Raw genomic sequence first — 18,188 nt, forward strand, 5'->3', positions numbered from 1 at the left:
TGAACACCCGCCAACCCGCCAAATGCGGGTAGATTTCGGCTGTGGCGGGTAAGACAGCCAATAGCCACTTTGGCAGGTTGAATATATTTCTTATTATAGTTTTCTTAAAAGTTATGCATAGTTATAAACAATGCGCAATGTGACACTGGGAAACTACAATTCCCATGAGCACTTCCTGCACCCAGCGCAACGTACTGAGACCATTTGTTGAGACGCGCGTCATGGAAGTGATTGAAGAGATTTAAAGTGCGTGCACACTCTGAGGGCAAGAGAGGAGAGAAATTCAGCGCATACCTGAATGCACACATCCCAGTTTTGTCCGAAATCAAAGGAAAGTGGAGAGATTAGCGCATCACTTTAATTTAGGCTACTTTGTGCAACAATAATGCCCTCTCAACATTTGCCATTTAAAGTCTTAAATATATGCATTTAAAGCATATAAAATTTACTGCTGTTGTTAATAAATATTTAAAGTGTTTGTCTAGGGTTTTTGGGTTTATCCTTTCAGTTAATCTTCTACACTCCTGCTCCACTTATAATTTATTTATTAGAAGTGAATCTATTGATGCCTTACTAGTATGTTTTTTATGCACCTAATAGATGATCTATACTGATATATCAGCTAATAAATGTAGTCTTAATTTGGGTGGTCAATCTGCATCTAATCTAGCTAAATTGAGTAAAATTACTCAAATTAAAGTCATTTTAGGATTCCAAAGTCAAATTTAATCATGTATTTTACAAGCAACATTATTTTGACCAGTGAAAATGCTGAGTGGCTAGTAACTTTGGAAAACAACTAGCCACTTTGGCTGGTGAGCAAAAAAGTTAATGTCAAGCCCTGCTTCCAGATATATAGTCTTCTTTAAATATATAAACATACAATATATAAAATGAAAGAACAGACCCTCTGCTTTTTAAAAAAAAGTTTCATCCTACCTTCATTTGTTCTCAATTTATCACCTCTCAAATATGCGTAGGTTTCTTCAAAAATACAAAAAAATTTGATAACGGCATTTTTGAGTTTTGTAAGAGATTCAGAACGATCCTCAAAGCATACACATATATATATATTTTTTTACTGTTTTTGGATCAGTGGATGCTTTAGTGTTTGGTTATATGGGCTTTGGCGCGCAACTTCGTGTTGGCAACTAATTTACTACAGTTTGTTATTTCACTAATGCTAATTTTATAAAATAATAATACATCGGCTCAGAGTTCCCCCATGTGGTTGATAAGTGTATTTGTCTGTTACCAGTGTAGTAAATACTGTCATTGCATAAGCCTCCCTGTGGGTAGGGCAATACACATGAATTTGTTGACTGCAGAAATGGGCGGGAAAGGGCGAGGCTGTGTGTTCCTATCTGAACACGAAACATACAGGCCAAAAATTCAAGATACTGTATTATTAAAATAAAGTACTCATCTGCGATTTTGTCATATTATAATATCAGCTATAACTAAAAGCAACATCACAGAGAGATGTTTTAATGAATATGAGCATGATTGCAAATGTGACTTTACATAAACATTAACAAGAAGTTATTACAATTGACTTACATTTTAGACACAATTTTTTTGTTCTGTTTTAAAAATAAAAAAATCTATATCAGCTCTTTCATGTTTGTATTTGGAAATTCCTACACAAAAAAATCACCTCTGGATAAAATTTTTATTTTTTATTTATGAATTTTTAGGGTTAGGGCTATGTGAATTTTTCAGAAATTTAAGTTGTGCTGATCTTAAAGGGACCCTCCAATTTTTTTAAGAAATATGCTTATTTTCCAGCTCCCCTAGAGTAAAATATTAGTTTTTGACCATTTTGGAATCCATTCAGCTGATCCCCGGGTCTGGCGGTAGCACTTTTAGCATAGCTTAGCATAATCCATTGAATCTGATTAGACCATTAGCATTGCGCTAAAAATAACCAAATAGTTTTGATATTTTTCCTATTTATATCTTGACTCTTCTGTAGTTATCTTGTACTTAGACTGACAGAAAATTGAAAGTTGTGATTTTCTAGTCAGATATGGTTAGGACTATACTCTCATTTTGGAGTAATAATCAAGAACTTTGCTGCCGTAACATGGCTGCAGCAGGCGTAGTGATATTACGCACTGCCTGAAAATAGTCCCCTTGGTTACTTTTAATAGCAGGGGACTATTTTTGAATCTGTGTGTTTCAGGAAGACAGGGAAATCTGATGCTACAATAATGTACACTATGTGGAAAATAATGTGTTTTTAAGCCATAAACCACACTGTATTATACCAAATACACAACATAATGTTGTTTTTAGCAATGAAATAGGTGCACTTTGAGTGATCTTGACTACAATACCTGACATGATGGTAATGCGAAAATAATATCATATGCTTTAATATATTTTTTATCAAAGTCAACTTTCATTTGCAGTATGCATTATATTGTAGCCTGCTGCTCTTTGTAAAACAAAATCATTCATAATGCATTGTTTCATACTATTTTTAAAAATGGTATTCAGTAAGCCAGTCCTGCGCACACAGCCATTGTTTCCCTACATCTGTGCTTTGTTCAGCGTATGTAATGCCATCTGTTCCTTGTGATCTTATTTACATGGAGTTTCCTCAACGCGTTTCATTCTGAAGGGTTTGTAGCTGTGATTTGTTTCTTTGTTCACTCAGCAGCAGCTTGCGTATTTTTGATTATGATATTGGATTACTTTTATTACTCAGCTGGATTCTGATTTTAATATTGTGTTTGCCGTTTTGAACATGCAATAAAACTGTGCGTGAAGTCTTCGGTCTGATTACATCTTGTGTTACACTCTGTGCCCGTGTATAACAATAAAAAAAATGGGTCAGTAGAGAACAGCCAGTGAAAAGCAGAATAATTATGAGCCCCAGAGAAATGCTTGACCTTTGATTCATGACACACCGAATATTCACAATATAATTAGGAGATAAAATTTCACCGCAGCAACCATGCCATCTTAATCCCAAATGATCAGCATAAATTATTCTCTTAATAATGAAAAAAAATAATTTAAACACATTTTTCTCTTAGCGATGTATTATCTGAATACACAACATGTGAATGATAGAGGCTAGCTTTAAGAAATCTGAAAAAATAAAACGTTCACTATCAGATCTTTATTAATTTTACATCTATATAACAAACATTTTGCAATTTGCAACAAGAGGAGGAAATTAAGAACAAAGGTATGATACAAGGTGGATATGAATTGCGAAAGTAGATGCTACAATACATCCCACTAGTATACAATGGTTAATGTTGCAAGCATTTACAAGTGACTCCATCTACATTGTCAGATAAAAATAGTCAAAATGGTCCCTAGCTGTCACTGAGGTGCTACCCTTCCAAAAGTACACATTTGCACCTAAAAAAAAAAAAACTTCATTTAAGTACCAAATACATACATATTTGTACCCATGTATCTATATCTATAGGGTACTGCCCTAGTGACAACTTGGGACCATTTCTGAACCAAATTTGATTTAAAGTAGATTTAAAATAACTAAATTCATTGTAATTTTCATATAAAACACTGTTTTCTTCATGAAGCTTAAGAGAATAAGGGAAATTAATTTCTATTGCACTGACTAAGGACATGATACTAGTTCGGTCCAAAAAAAACCTATAGCAGTAGCTGCTTCACTGCATCTTTGTTTGCCGTCTTCATATTTCTATGTCATTTGCCATTTTAAATGAATCTGATTTTGTGAGGACCTTATCTGTGAAGAAACACATGGATACACTGATATGTGTAATGTTGTATGACATGGACTTGTATTCCAGGTTTATAAATGTTACAGGTTTTGGAAAAGAGCAAATGTCTTAATTTGAGTAGGACACCACTGGATGAGAGATCTGCAGGAGCTCTGTGAAAGAAAGAAAAACAACAAATTAGGCAAACATTGCAGCAAATCTCCTTTAAAAATAACTCTAATATAAAAACTATCATAAAGTGTCATTTTATATAAAAAAAAAAATGACAGTAAACAGGAAAAAAATCTCAGTGAAGCACAAGATGACTTGTTTAAAACTGATGTTTCATTCCCATGTACCTAGAGTTTTATTCCACTCCTATAGATGTTATCCAGAGTAGGGAACACACCGTCCCTGCTTACAATTTATTTGTTCTCGGTCTGTCCCGCCCAACCTAACACAGTCCCATTACTGTTAGCTCAGGGTTGATTTCTTAAATTTCATCCTTCACTATAATATGCCTAAGAAGCACTTTTTGACTTCTCTTTTAGAAACATTTTTCGATCTAAAGCAAAATGTACATTTTGTCTTTATTACGAAAGTGGCTACATTGCATTTTTTTAAAGTGATGCAAAAGATACAAAAGTTCTGAATTATACTCTAAAAAATCCTGGGATATTTATAACAGCGTTGGGTTAAAATGTATTGAGCCAAGGTGTTGGGTTCAATGAGTAGTTCACGCACAAAAAAAAAAGTTTGTAACCAAATTGATCATGAGCCCCATTCACTTAATATAGAATACTGTGGAAGTGAATGGGGCTCATGAATGGTTTGGTTACAAACATTCCTCAAAATCTCTTAATATTTACCCATGGGTTAAAAATACAGCATTTTGGTTTTGAATCCACTGTGACACACCATTGTGTCCCTGAGCAAGACACTTAACCCCTAGTTGCTCCAGAGGCGTGCGACCTCTGAAATGTATAGCAATTGTACGTTGCTTTGGATAAAAGCGTCAACTAAATAAGTAAGTAAGCAAGCATAGGTTAAATTACAACCCACTGGGCTGGTTTCATCCCTTATTGACCAAAACTGGGTTGAAAATAACCCAGCAATTTTTAGAGTGTAGTAAAATAATCTGTTGCATTGTAATTCACTGAGGAAATAAAGAGCAAAACCCTCCAAGTGCGCAACTGACCTGTGTTCTTATAAGACAAACTGATAAAAAAAAATTTATTCACGTTTAGGTTCAGTAACTTCACTTTAATGCAAATTAAAAGATTATTATTCTGTAATTGAAATGCTTAATTTTTACAAATGTTACTTTAGTCATCCCATCATTTAACAATTTGGTCTTTAACTGCAAAACCCTCTAAATGCATACAAGCGTTTTAAAAACCTCCACATCTAAAAATGCAACTAGAATCATTGCAAATAATTAAATGTCAGCTATAAAAAGCTAAACGTAAAGGAACTGAACCACACATTAGGGGGCGCTGTGATGAATGTGGCAGATACTTGTGGGTTGTATTCAGGATTTAGAGGCTGTTTACACTTGGCTTTCGATCGGATTGCTTTTGTAGTGTAAACGCACATGTGGTTGAATGTGTTTGAACAGCCACACGCGACTGCCTTCCCTCCGTCCATTTATCTAATCTGAGGTACTAAACACAAGTTTTACATCTTTTCTGACTTCTGACTTAGCCTTTCATTGATAAAACTAAAGTGGCTGATCTCCATAGTTTCGTTTTGAAAATGTGTGAAAGTTGCACGATCCTATTTCATCAATTGCGCTGAAAATTCTGAGAAAGCTCTAACATACACAAGTACAAAACTCTGTGCAGCATGTTTACTTGCGAACTAACAATATTAGTTCGCGTCCATATAAACTCACAATTACTCCAGCTCGCGTTTGAATGACAGCGGAGAGACTCGCCCACCGTCTCACAGACCACCCCCTCACAGTATTCAGGACAGAAGCGGTCGAAAGTGGACAAAAGAGACGGATTTAAATACCAGGTGTAAACGTGATGTGTCTCTCTCGTCCACTTGTGATCCGATCGATGAAAACACATCTTAATACCAAGTGTAAACAGCCCCTTAGTGCTCGCAAGTTTGAATGTGATGCTTTACATTCATCTTCCGCACAACTAGAGGACTGCTGAAAATTTGTTGTGGCATTTAACGAATTAGTCAACAATCTGAATGGCCTGTGGCCGGGATATGAAGCAAAAGTATTTAATGAACATATAATATGTGCCGAGAGCATTTGGTTAATATCAGTGGGCGTTTCTTAAATGTAAGGATGCGCTTTAGGAAGTCCTCCACAAGTTTAAATGCTAGAATGAGATGGTCTAGTCATACAGTTTCCACCCCCATGGTCTTGTCATGAAAACTTTAAAGTGATAAGATGAAGATAATGCAACACATCACCACAAAAAGTTATTACAACTTTCCATTAATTCAATACTGTGAATGAGAATCATATATCATCCCTTTGTGGTCGCCCAGTTCTATACAGAATTTGGAGTTTAACATTTTGATTAAATTACAAAAAAAAACAAGGAAAACAAATGTTTGTTTTACATTTCATACTGAAAACAGGTGAGCTGTGCCTACTCATTTCCTAGCAATCTTTGGCTTATATTTAAGAACGAAAATGGGTGACGAATGTGCCAATTTGTTTCTCGTGATTTTTTTGAATGTGCGCAAGGTATTGTGGGGATTTAAGGGCACGACAGATACAGTTCATACATACAAAAAAAAAAAGGCCAAATTAAGTACACGAAACAGAGGCTGCCTTCAAATCATCCTTCGGATTGAGAGGTCCTTCGACGATGCTGGATGTGGCAGCAGATATATAGTATGCAGCCTTTCTAGGACGCATCCTTACGTTTGAGAAACACCCATCATCTCATTTTTGATGGAGGAGGCGTTTAGCGGCTTTTGCATCTTAGCACTTCAAATATTCAGCAGTGATCACTAATGCGGAGCGCTTTTTCACAGATGAAGTGTGCACTATGTCTCTTATCATTTTTAATGCAGACTCCGTGTACTTACACTACGTATACAAATAATCAAACAGAATAGTGTATAAGTGTGCTCAGTCTGACACAACTTGGTTGTCTCATACGGACGTTTAATAAAATATCAAACACGCATCGTTATTTTTATAGCCTTCGCTCTGCCCACCCCTCAACGCAATGCAGTGGTTACCTTACTGTACTGTGGTACTGCAGAGGTTTATTGTGCAACCTTTGCGAACTAAAACTTTAACAACTGCTTGAGAACATACAGTAAAGTTTGTGTTTCCAAAAACAACCTCAATTAAGTATTTTATACATGGACACTCTTTGACAATGTGTAAGGCTTTGACTTTTGCTTTGGACAGGGGAGGGGTAAGAACATGTGCAAATAATAATAAACATGTGCTTGATACTTACACACAAACATTCGGATACACATGCCGCACATGGCAACAACGCTGGCGATGTTAAGACACCGGCCGCACTCAGGACTCATCAGACATCTCTTGGTACTCATGCAGCATCTCTTGCAGCCTCCTCCCTGCGTCTTATCAGCAGAGGAGCTCTGGTTGGTATTGCTGGTGTGTTGCTGCGTAACAACCTCAGAATAGTCCGGCGGTGGCTCTTTTCTGTAATCCTCCATGGCTCAGTCTACCAGATCAGACCTGAAGGGAGAGAGAGAGACAGTTATGCTCTGATTCATGGGTGCGGAGAATCAATCGATGATAATTACGCTCCAGTATCTGAGACCATCCTTTCATAGTCATTAACTGATATGGAAATGGATCAATGGTATATGGCTTTATCTGAATGTTGACATGCATTGGTCCCTGGAGAACGCCCATGTTGGAATGTTGTTTTGATCCTTCAATGACAATTAGTCATATTTATGGCAGGGCTCACCTATTTTTATATTTGGCAATTATATAAACTGGTATAACAAGTGACGTAGTTGCCAGATTAATTTGTTTGTATCAAGCAAGAGCAGACGTTGAATCTACAGACACTAGCAAAACTCCTGACAGATTGAAGTTCCCTAAATAACTTGAATAAATTTACATGTGCGACCCAGCCTGGCAAATTGAGTTGCAATGAGAAAATATTCAAAAATGAGTTTACTATATTATTTCACTTTCTCTATTAAAAAAAAAATTCAAAATGCCGCATAATGTCGGAGCCGATGGTGTAGTGGACGGCGCTCCGATACATGGTGCAGATGCATTTCTGGCGACCCGAGGTCGTATCCAGGTTCGAGGTCCTTTGCCAATCCCATATCCCTCTCTTTACCCTATACTTTCCTGTCGTCTCCTTAATAACTATCTATCCAATAAAGGCAAAAATGGCCAAAAATTAACCAAAAAAGCTACATAATTAGATGTATAAAGTCCATTTATACAGCTGTGTAATCTAATAAAATGCAAGGATCTAATAAAAGAGTGTTACACCAGATATTTTCCCATAGATTTACTAAAGGCATAACAGATTATGTCCATGTGAATTCTAACTGTAAGTCTTTGTATATTGGGAACGCACGACGTCTGAAAGCTTTGTGTGCACACTTTTGATGTGGCAGTTAACGTGAGGATTGTTTTCGTGTCTGGCCGCTCTTAATAACTTTTTCAACATGAAGCACGTCCTGCACTTTATTTTCTCATTCCCAAGCGTTTTAAAACCGAAACCAAAACATCTGATGTGCAAGTGGTTTGCTTCCAATGGACACGCATGCTTTGTGTTAGGAAAGACTTATGGAGGTCGGCTATACCTCTTAGAAAATGTGTAAATTAAGGTCATTTCAGATGTTTAAATACTGATTTTAAGCATTGGGATCAAGAGCTTAATGTACTTATTTATGAAAACCTCTCAAAATTAGCCCATGCGCATTTCGACTCATTTAGACAGCACAGTCACATATAGTTGATGTCTAAAGTGGACTGTACCTCTTTTGCAACAAAGCTTCTGTGGTAGTTTAAAGGTTCTTCATGGAAGCTTGATCTGATTTTGCCAAGTGAGAGATGTCCTCAGGGCAAAATATTGTGTTGACCCAAGGACAACATTTTTGTAAATAAAACCTATCCCCAACCATAACCATAACTGAACCCTAAAATCAGAGGGAAATAAGTGAAAAACAATGGTCTTAAAGTAGCTAATCCTGGTTGTAAGCTTATAGTTAAACACCACAGTTTTACAATATTTTACCATGTTCTTACCTCAACTTAGACTAATTAATACATACCAATCTTTTTTCAATGCGTGCACTTAATCTTTGTGCAGCGCATCGTGAATGTGTTAGCATTTATCCTAGCTCCATTCATTCCTTAAGGGGATCGCACACCGGCCGCGCAGCTCAGCGCCGCGCCGTTCTAAAAAAAAACCGAACACATTGCTTTCTATGAGTATACGCACACCGGCGCCGCCAGGTGGCGCCTATCCGCGCCGCCCAGCTGTGACTCAGGAAGTGGTTCAAATCCCTGTCACGCCACAGAGCGCCACACACAGAGTTTAACATTAAATAACATCATATTTGTCCCAAATCATTAAGGATTAACATTGGCTGCTAATGTATATTTTGCATTTTGAAGTAGACGCTATCTGACGAAACTCGCGCTATTTAATGTGCACTTCCGGTTTACAATACCTCAGAGTTCTGCTAGGCGTGACGCTGAGCTGCGCGGCCGGTGTGCGATCCCCTTTAGGATCCAAACAGGGATAAATTTAAAAGCCACCAAACACTTCCATGTTTTCCCCATTTAAAGACTGTTACATGAGTAGTTACACAAGTAAGTATGGTGGCACAAAACAAGGCGATTTTTTTAAGATAAATGAGAACTATATTGTATGGCAGAAGAGCACTTAGTTTGGAGCACTTCGATCTCTGGTGCAGTAGCATCATCACTCCTGACATCATCACTCGAAGAGCTGCAAAATAAGTCCTCTTCCGCCATACACAGTTTTCCCTTTTGTATCCCTTTAAAAAAAGCCACGTTTTATTTTGTGCCACCATACAAAGTTTAAGTTCACACATTGATAAAAGATAGGTATGTATTCATTTGTCTAAGTTGAGGTAAGAACATAGGAAAGTACAGTATATAAGACCGGACAAGACCACAACTGATGGCACTGGTCTTGACTTGGTCTCAACCCTTCAAAGTCTTGGTCTCGGCCTGTCTTGGTCATAACTTGGTCTCGGTTTAGGTGGTCTTGACTACAACACTACCATACAGTCTGACAAGAAACCTTGATTTTTTTAACATGAGGGTCATGGATTCAGATCCCAGAAAATACACATTATTCAAATGAAATACATTTTTTTGGCAACATTAAGCTGTCTCAAAGCCGCTTAAATGTCCACAAAGCTTTAAATGTAAAAATATATCGGAAAATATATGGAAAAGTATGGAGCCCCTAAGGGGACATGGAGCAAAAATTTAATAAATTTTAGTTTCATGTGCTCACGCAAAACCTTCATGTGCAGAATTTTTTTTAAGTTTAGTTTCGCGCGCTCACGTGAAGCTATCGTGTGCTTCCATGTGCTTACGCGATAGCTTCACGTGAGCGCGCAAAACTAAACTTAAAAAAAAATTCAGCACATGAAGGTTTTGAGTGAGCACATGAAACTAAACTTTATTTAATTTTTGCTCAATGTCCCCTTACACTGTCAGAAATAAAAGGTACACAGTTTTGTGTCACTGGGGCTTTACCCCAAGTTTCTGTTCGGTGCCTTTACAGGAATACAAAACAGAATACCATTTTGGGTAAATTACCGTACCTTAAGGACCTACATTGTTAGAAAAAAGTCAAAATATGTACCCTAGCTGTCAGTGGGGCAGCACCCTTTAAAAAGGTAATTGTATTGACCATTAGGTACAGATATGTAAACATTTAGTACCAATATGTACCTTTGAGATACTAATATGTATTTTTGAGGTACTAATAAGCTCTCTTTGGTCCCAGCATGTACCTCTGAGGTACTAAAATGAAATCCCTAGGTGCAAAGCTGTACTTTTTGAAAGGGTACAGCCCCAGTGACAGAAAAGGTACAGTTTTGTACCTTTATTTCTGAGAGTGTAGGGACTCCATATAAAAGAATACATGTTATTGACATTTAGTTGGGTATATCAGATATGCCTTTCTGTTATATAATGTATAAACAGTACATGTTTGTATATGCCTTTGTAAATGTTTATTTGTGTTATTTATTTGAAAAAAGAAAGAAACTAGAAATTTAAGATGCAACCACTACATTTTTTATTGAAAAGACATCACTTAAAAAAAGTGACCCTGGGGTCAGTCATCGAAATTGGGATTTATACGTCGCATGCAAGCAGACTAAATAAGCATTCCATTGTATGGTTTGTTAGGATAGGACAATGTTTGGCTCGGATACAACTATTTGAAAATCTAAGGATGCAAAAAAATATTAAGAAAATCGCCTTTTAAATGTTGTCTAAGTAAAGTCCTTAGCAACTACTAATGATAAATACATTTTGATAGATTAACAGTAGGAAATTTACAAAACATCTCCATGAAACAATCTTTACATAATATCCTAATGATTTTTGGCATAAAAAAAAGTGTTGTTGCTATTGCCACAAACAATAGGTTTTGTGGTCCAGGGTCATATATATGCAAGTAAAATATTACGAAGCCAAAACATATACTCAGACGATTCTTGTATCTTTCATCTTATATTTATGTTCGACAAAATGCAAACATTATAGCTCAGAGCTTTCAAACAAGCACGATCTGGATGACACTTTTATTAAAGCGAACTTTTCACAACAAAAAAATCAGTTCAAATCAAATAATTTACCCAGGGACAGGGCTGCAGGGCATGGATGTGTTTCAAATCACTGAAATTAAAAAGAGAAGTGCCATTTTAATTCACCTTATCTTTTCCAAGTGCCCTCCGAGTGCAAGACTCCTGTTTTTCTCTTCAATCGTCTTTTCTTCAGTCCTTCACGGTTCTCTCTTTATAAAATTAAATGAGAAGAAATTAAAATCCTCAATCACTACTCTGACACAAACTACACACAATCTTTCCTTCTCACACACTCGTGTTTACCTTTTTAAGCTGGGAGCTTCTTTTCATCTTGTAAAAACCATAGTTAGTTTAACTTCCAAACGTATATCCTTGTCATGAGATCGTCAGGGCTGATATGACACACACCTGGGCGGACTCTGAAATATAAATACTCTACCTCTGACGGCAGGTTTCACAGGGTGTGTGAGTCAAGTTTTTCCTGCTTGTCCTCTGAGAAAATGTGGAGTCATTTGAACATTTAGATTGATCCTCCTGCCTACTTTACATCCAACCCTGCTTCAGCACCTGCCTCTTATTTTTGGGTATAGCCATAAACAGCTTGATTAGCAGGTTCAGGTGTGTTTGATTAGGGTTGGACGTGAACTCTGCAGGAAAGTAGATCTAAACATACAGCTTTTGTGTAACAAACGTAACTTCCGGTAAACTCTGCAAAGAATCAATAACAGTAAAGTAGAGTTTATTTCTGATAACAAGCAAAATAAACAACAATTACCTTAGTTAAAATCACAGCTAAAGCTTACCAAAAACTACACCAAGTTAAAGTTACTGTATAAAATGAACGTCTACAATGTTAACTACATATCGGCTGTCAACCCTGCTGAAAAAATCAGACCAGCATGGGAATTATACTGGTCTTTTGCTGCGTTCCAGAGCCCATCCAAACCAGTGGGACGTGGGACGTATCCTTCCTGAAGTGTCCTAGCTCCTACTTCAAAGCGTTCCATGCATTTTAAGTGGAACGTAAACAGAAAACATGGACGACCTACCGGTCTTCTTAAGGCTCGTACAGACTACATGACTTTTAAACGTCAGTCCGAACTGTGCAGTTCACACTACACTAAAACATCAAGTTTAACATCTTTACAAAGTGTTCTGAAGCCATTATATAAAAGCGCTGCATGTCGCTTAAGTAACTTGGTATACTTTTACCGTATCTTCATGCTAACAGATAATAACGACATAATTTCACGCCATAATATAAAAAACAAGTTGTGTTAAAATTACAGTGTCTAAAACAACCTTACAAGCAGAGAAGTACAATTTATAGTCTATTCCTTGAAGTTTTCCTCTCACGACGCGAGACTCTATGGGTGCCGCCATTGTCCTTCGACTTATTTTGCTGAAGTCGGGGTAGGTCGAACTCCCCCGAGTTCGCCGGTAGGAGGTTCCACTTCGACAGGCATTCCAGTGCACTTTTCCTAGTTGGAGGTAGGATAAGTCCTACATCCCACTGGTTTGGATGTGCTCTGGAACGCAGCATATGCTGGTTAAGCTGGTGGTCACCAGCATACCAGCACCAAAACACAACATATGCTGGTCTTGCTGGTATGACCAGCAATGGATTCTGGTGCTATTGCTGTTTTGTTGCTGGTTTAGCTGGTGCTGGTTTGGTGCTGGTTTAGCTAGTGTTCACTAGCAAACCAGCACCAAAACACATCATATGCTGGTTTTTCCAGCAGGGAAACCTCCCATTATCATCATAACGTGTGTGTCAGATAAAAGCGTCAATATAGAATCACTTGTATGATACAATTCCAAGCACAATCTATACACAGTGCATCCTGGCCTGTGTTAACAGTGGTAGTACATCTGTAAAAAAATAATTTTCATGACGTTTCCCCATTCTCTTGGTATACAGAAAATGCTTTCTCCAACTTTGGTTAAACCTGGTACCCGGTTCGCCTTTTAGTTCCCATTAAAGTCTTCAGATGTAAACTCAGAGTGCCACAATCCAGCTGTCTTCCTTTCAAACGAAAACCTATGGACCAAGAAATCAGACAATGTAGCTTTTGAAGTTTGTGTACTGTATATGTAATACGTTTTAAAATGTTTAAGATGGTTTGCAATACCTTGTAATCTGATATTTTAGATAAAGATCAGATCCATTATAATACTTGGTTACACCTATTTTGTTTACACCAAAAATAGACTGCCTTATGAATGCATGTTCCTAGTCTTATTGTGTACACATTGTTTGTGCATGTTATTCAAAATAAAAAGCTTTGTCCCCGTATCCTTTACATAAACTTACTTACTACTTAATTTTTTAAAGTCCTTTTAGTTTTTTAACTCCTTTCCAGCTTCCCACTGTATAAAATAAGGCAAGATAAGTTTATTTGTAGCACATTTCATACATAGGGGTAATTGAAAGTGCTTTAAATAGAAATGAGAAAACAACTAGGAGAATAATAATAATAATAATAATAATAATAATTAGAAATGAGAGGCATTTGAAATCGCATAAAAAAATTACATGAAAATTTAAAATAACAATTAAAAGAAAAAAATGTAATTTTTAAAATGTGTTGAAAAGAAAAAAAAACTAAATAAAATAATCTATAACTTATACTTGTCTTCCGATTAGTTTCGAACTTTAGTTTAGTCTTAGGGCAGAACCGTGGTAAAAGTACTGTACCGTGGGATGAAAGTAACAAAGAGATTTTCTCTGAGCCCTGAATACATTTGCATTTCAAACTATGACAGCATCTTTAGTACGCAACCCTTGACAGAGCCAACAAATATTGCGTAATTTCATCATTGTTTCACGCGTGTAGGTCCAGAAAGCTGTTTTCGACCATGGTAAGTAAATTCCTAAAGCTGTATTTTTTTCTTATAACGTTGTGTTTCTGGTTTCATGTGTTACAATACTGATCAATCTACAATTTATTTAGTGCTCTAACACATCCTAAAGTTTGACTTCTCAGAGTTTTTTCAAAATAAAAGTAAATCGGATTTAAAGCAACACTGTGTAGTTTTTCAACCTTTAAAAAATGTCTCTAAAATTATTTCAGTGATAGAACAACTTTTAACTGGACAAATTGTACTGTTGCTGCAACCTGAGCAGCCTCCTAGCTGCTACAAGCACACTCTGAAAGTGGCAGTGGAGGGTAGAGCACACAGCCCCGCCCCTCCCCCTGCCTGCAGAAGAGTGACTGAAACAAGGCACTGTTGCACTTTTCCACCACATGGGGGAGCCGTAAGTCAATTTTACATGGAAACTACATAGTGTTGCTTTAAATGTCATGAGTTTCTGTCGGGACGAAAGTAACACTTGTTACTTTTGTCCCGCTGCTAATACTGTTGCATTATGTTGAGAATTTATATTATGCTAATTTAATTTCATTTTAATATTGTTTATATTGTTAAAAAAAATATATTCTCAAAAATTCAGGTTTGTATAGTTGGGTGCTTTTGAAACGTTTGATAAACTGAAATTTAAAATGAAAATGTAATTTAATCATTTTTTTTCAAAGATAAATAACAAAATATGTTTGCTGTTACATATTAACAATTCATAGTCATGTATATTTACTAAAAACAAGTGTAACACAAAAATCTATCTTGTTCTGCTGTGTTACTTTTCACCCATCTCTGTGTTACTTTCGTTCCAGCTGACACGGTCAAAAGTAACAATTCACTACTTATGTTCAAAGTGAAATACATATTAGTATCTCAAAGGTACATATTGGTACTAAATGTTTACCTAATGGTCCATACAATTACCTTCTTTAAGGGTGCTGCCCCATTGACAGCTAGGGTATATATTTTGACTTTTTTCTAACAATGTAAGTCCTTAAAGCTATGGTCTACGATTTCAAAGATTGTTCATTATTAATAACCTCGTTTAGATGCTGGCTATGGTTCTACAGTAAAATCCTAACAATATGAAGAGAAAAAACAATTTAAAAAATCCATTCAGTCTATTGGGTGTATGGTAGCAGATAAGTTGACCAATGTAAACTGTCCGGCCGGACAGCTTACATTGGTTAACTGCTCTCATCCAATCCCTGCTACATTTGAAAATCCACCTCGTGCTCGCGTCTCCACCCCATCGCACACGACCCCGCCCCTCTCCTGCGACATGAAATTTTTGTCAGTGTGTGGTAGCTAGCGAAGCAGCAACATCTCACTAATGGAAAAAAACTAAACGACAGCAGCAAGCAGCCCCTGCTTGTCCCTACAGTAAAGGTTGGAAGAAAAAAGAAGTCTGTTGAAGAAAGAGCAGAGGTAAAAAAAAGTGTGAAAAACGCCGGACTCTAAGTAGAATCAATATAGGGTTGACCGTTGGAGGAAGCTTCAGGGAGATTTGGGGCTGAAAACCGACGCCGACACGGCAGACTTTTTGTTGAACAGGTACGCATTTATTTATACTTTTATTGTGTGAGGTGTTACATAAATATATTTTTATAAGTTTGACAACATGCTGCCGGTCGGCATCGGAATGTTAGCCGTTTAGCATCGCGTATCACGGGTCAAAGTAATTATATTTACAAAGATTGTGTGAGGTGTTACATAAATATAGTATTATCAATCTGACAACATGCTCATGCTGCCGGTCGGCATTGGAATGTTCGCTGTTTAGCATCGCGTATCACGGGTCAAAGTAATTATATTTATTAAGTCATTTCTTGAAGCTCAGTAGGGGAAACGTATGCCAAACGTTGTTGTGAAAGTAAATAACGTCAATTACAATCATAATTGTAATTGTTCATTCCTTCAAGGCTTTATGTGTTTACAGCTCGGTAAATCTCTGTTCTGATGATGTTTACTACCAGTGATCACAGCTTGAATGAATGACGTTGTTCAGGTCGTTTCCCGGTGGGAGGGATCAGGTAGCACAGAGGGGCAGGATGAGTTTTTTAAAACTTACTAACCGTCTCAGGCTTTCTCGACCGATTTTCAACATCGTAGACTACAGCTTTAAGGTACGTAATCTACCCAAAATTGTCCCCAGTGACAGAAAAGGTACATTTCTGACCGTGTAGACGACACTTGTGAGTTATTGAACTTAGCAAAAATATATTTAACATATTATATTTTACAATAATTTTTTCTGAAAAATTGCCCCTGCTCTCCCTTTCTTTTACATTTTCAAATTAATTAATTTACAACTTCCTAATGCTTAAAAAAATTGTCTTTAACTTAAACTTTTTGCATCATTTAATTTTGGTTGATATTTAATTAAATTTTTCCACTCCTTGTTTTTAACACTTGTTAAAATTCCCAAAATAATATTTTAGTTAAACTGGTTTTGCTCTTCCTTTTTTGGTTACCTTTATTTATATTTATACATTTAACAGTCGGATTTACCCAAAGCAACACACAGTGTAACGAGAGAGCATTCAACATTTTATCAATGAACTAACAATAAGTGTAGTCTATGAATAGTTAATGTCCTAACCTATCCAACTGTTAAAATAATCTTCCACCCAAATTTGTTTTGCCTTTTTTTGTAGTCAATGTTTTATTTTTGATCCCTTTTCATTTTTCAACTTATTCTCTCCAACTTCCCAATGGTTAAAAGTGCACTGAGTCATGTTGACAGCGAAGTTCATACATTATAAAATGAAGCACCTCAATCTGCAGCCTTTCTTGACTTTTACTACCCAAACCTTATGCCATACACATGAAGACACAGAATACTGATCAGTGGCGGAGCCAGAGGGCTAATTGGGGTGGCAATTGCCACCCCAGACGAAGTCCTTGCCACCCCGCTGAAAACATTACACTGTTTGATTTTTACGAACATTTCTCAAATCTCAAATCTATATACATTTTGTGGAAAATAATTTATTTTTAGTGTAACTGAACACTTTGTATATTGACCCCCCAAAATAATACCTTGCCACCCCTTTGCCACCCCAGTTTTAAAAGTCTAGCTCTGCCACTGATACTGATGTTTATTACTCCTCCTACCTTCTCATCTCCGTGTAGACGTGGGCTGCTCTGTGTTCAAAACTGAGGCGCAGGCATGTGCCATCCGTGTGCACAGGAAACACACAGTGTAGCTACAGTCGTCCGAAAATATCGCACAGCAGCTGTCCAGACACAACTGACAGAACAGGTTACAAGATCGATCCAGACAGGGCTCGTGCTTGTGGCATTCGCACAGGCAGTCATCTCCACAGCTCACTCTGCATCCAGGGCAAGAGGCAGCGACTTTACAGCAGCTCAGTCCCATGTTTGCTTCAGTTAAACAATCTCTGCTGATTACGGCACTCCAGCGACCGCAGAGATCCCTAAATGCCACATTAATGCGTTGGTAAGTGCGTCATTTGGGATGTTGTATGAAAACACGATTTTTCCCGCTTATTTTCACTATTCACAAAATAACCAAAGACGTGACAGTAAGCGTTTGTTAGCAGCAAGCTTATAAGCCCCAGGGCCGCCCCTCCTCCCGTGCCGAGTCAATTATGAGACGGTGTCCCGTGATTAGCAGCCCAACAGAGAACAGCCACGAGTCTGTATTCCTTCACCATGGCCGTGAATACGCTTGTAAAGGAGACTACCGGGACCTTTATTGAAGATATTCACACAAACTGTATGTGAATAAATTTGCTAAATGTCCAACTTGTAGCAAATGGAGCAAAACATCCCACGAGGGACGTCACATTTGAACCGGTCTACTCGGGA

At 37.2% G+C, this 18,188-nt stretch overlaps 1 long non-coding RNA gene across 1 annotated transcript; it reads right to left on the reverse strand.

Annotated features, from left to right (window-relative positions):
* Positions 1 to 3,115: 3,115 nt before the first annotated feature.
* Positions 3,116 to 17,896, reverse strand: LOC135722401 (uncharacterized). The gene is made up of 5 exons (XR_010522186.2): positions 17,472 to 17,896; positions 11,796 to 13,533; positions 11,619 to 11,701; positions 7,151 to 7,398; positions 3,116 to 3,880 (listed from the first exon to the last, which is right to left on the reverse strand). It is a non-coding gene; the product is annotated as an uncharacterized lncRNA (long non-coding RNA).
* Positions 17,897 to 18,188: the final 292 nt, after the last annotated feature.

The sequence above is a fragment of the Paramisgurnus dabryanus genome, chromosome 3, assembly GCF_030506205.2.
Source record: "Paramisgurnus dabryanus chromosome 3, PD_genome_1.1, whole genome shotgun sequence".
Classification (NCBI taxonomy): Eukaryota; Metazoa; Chordata; class Actinopteri; order Cypriniformes; family Cobitidae; genus Paramisgurnus; species Paramisgurnus dabryanus.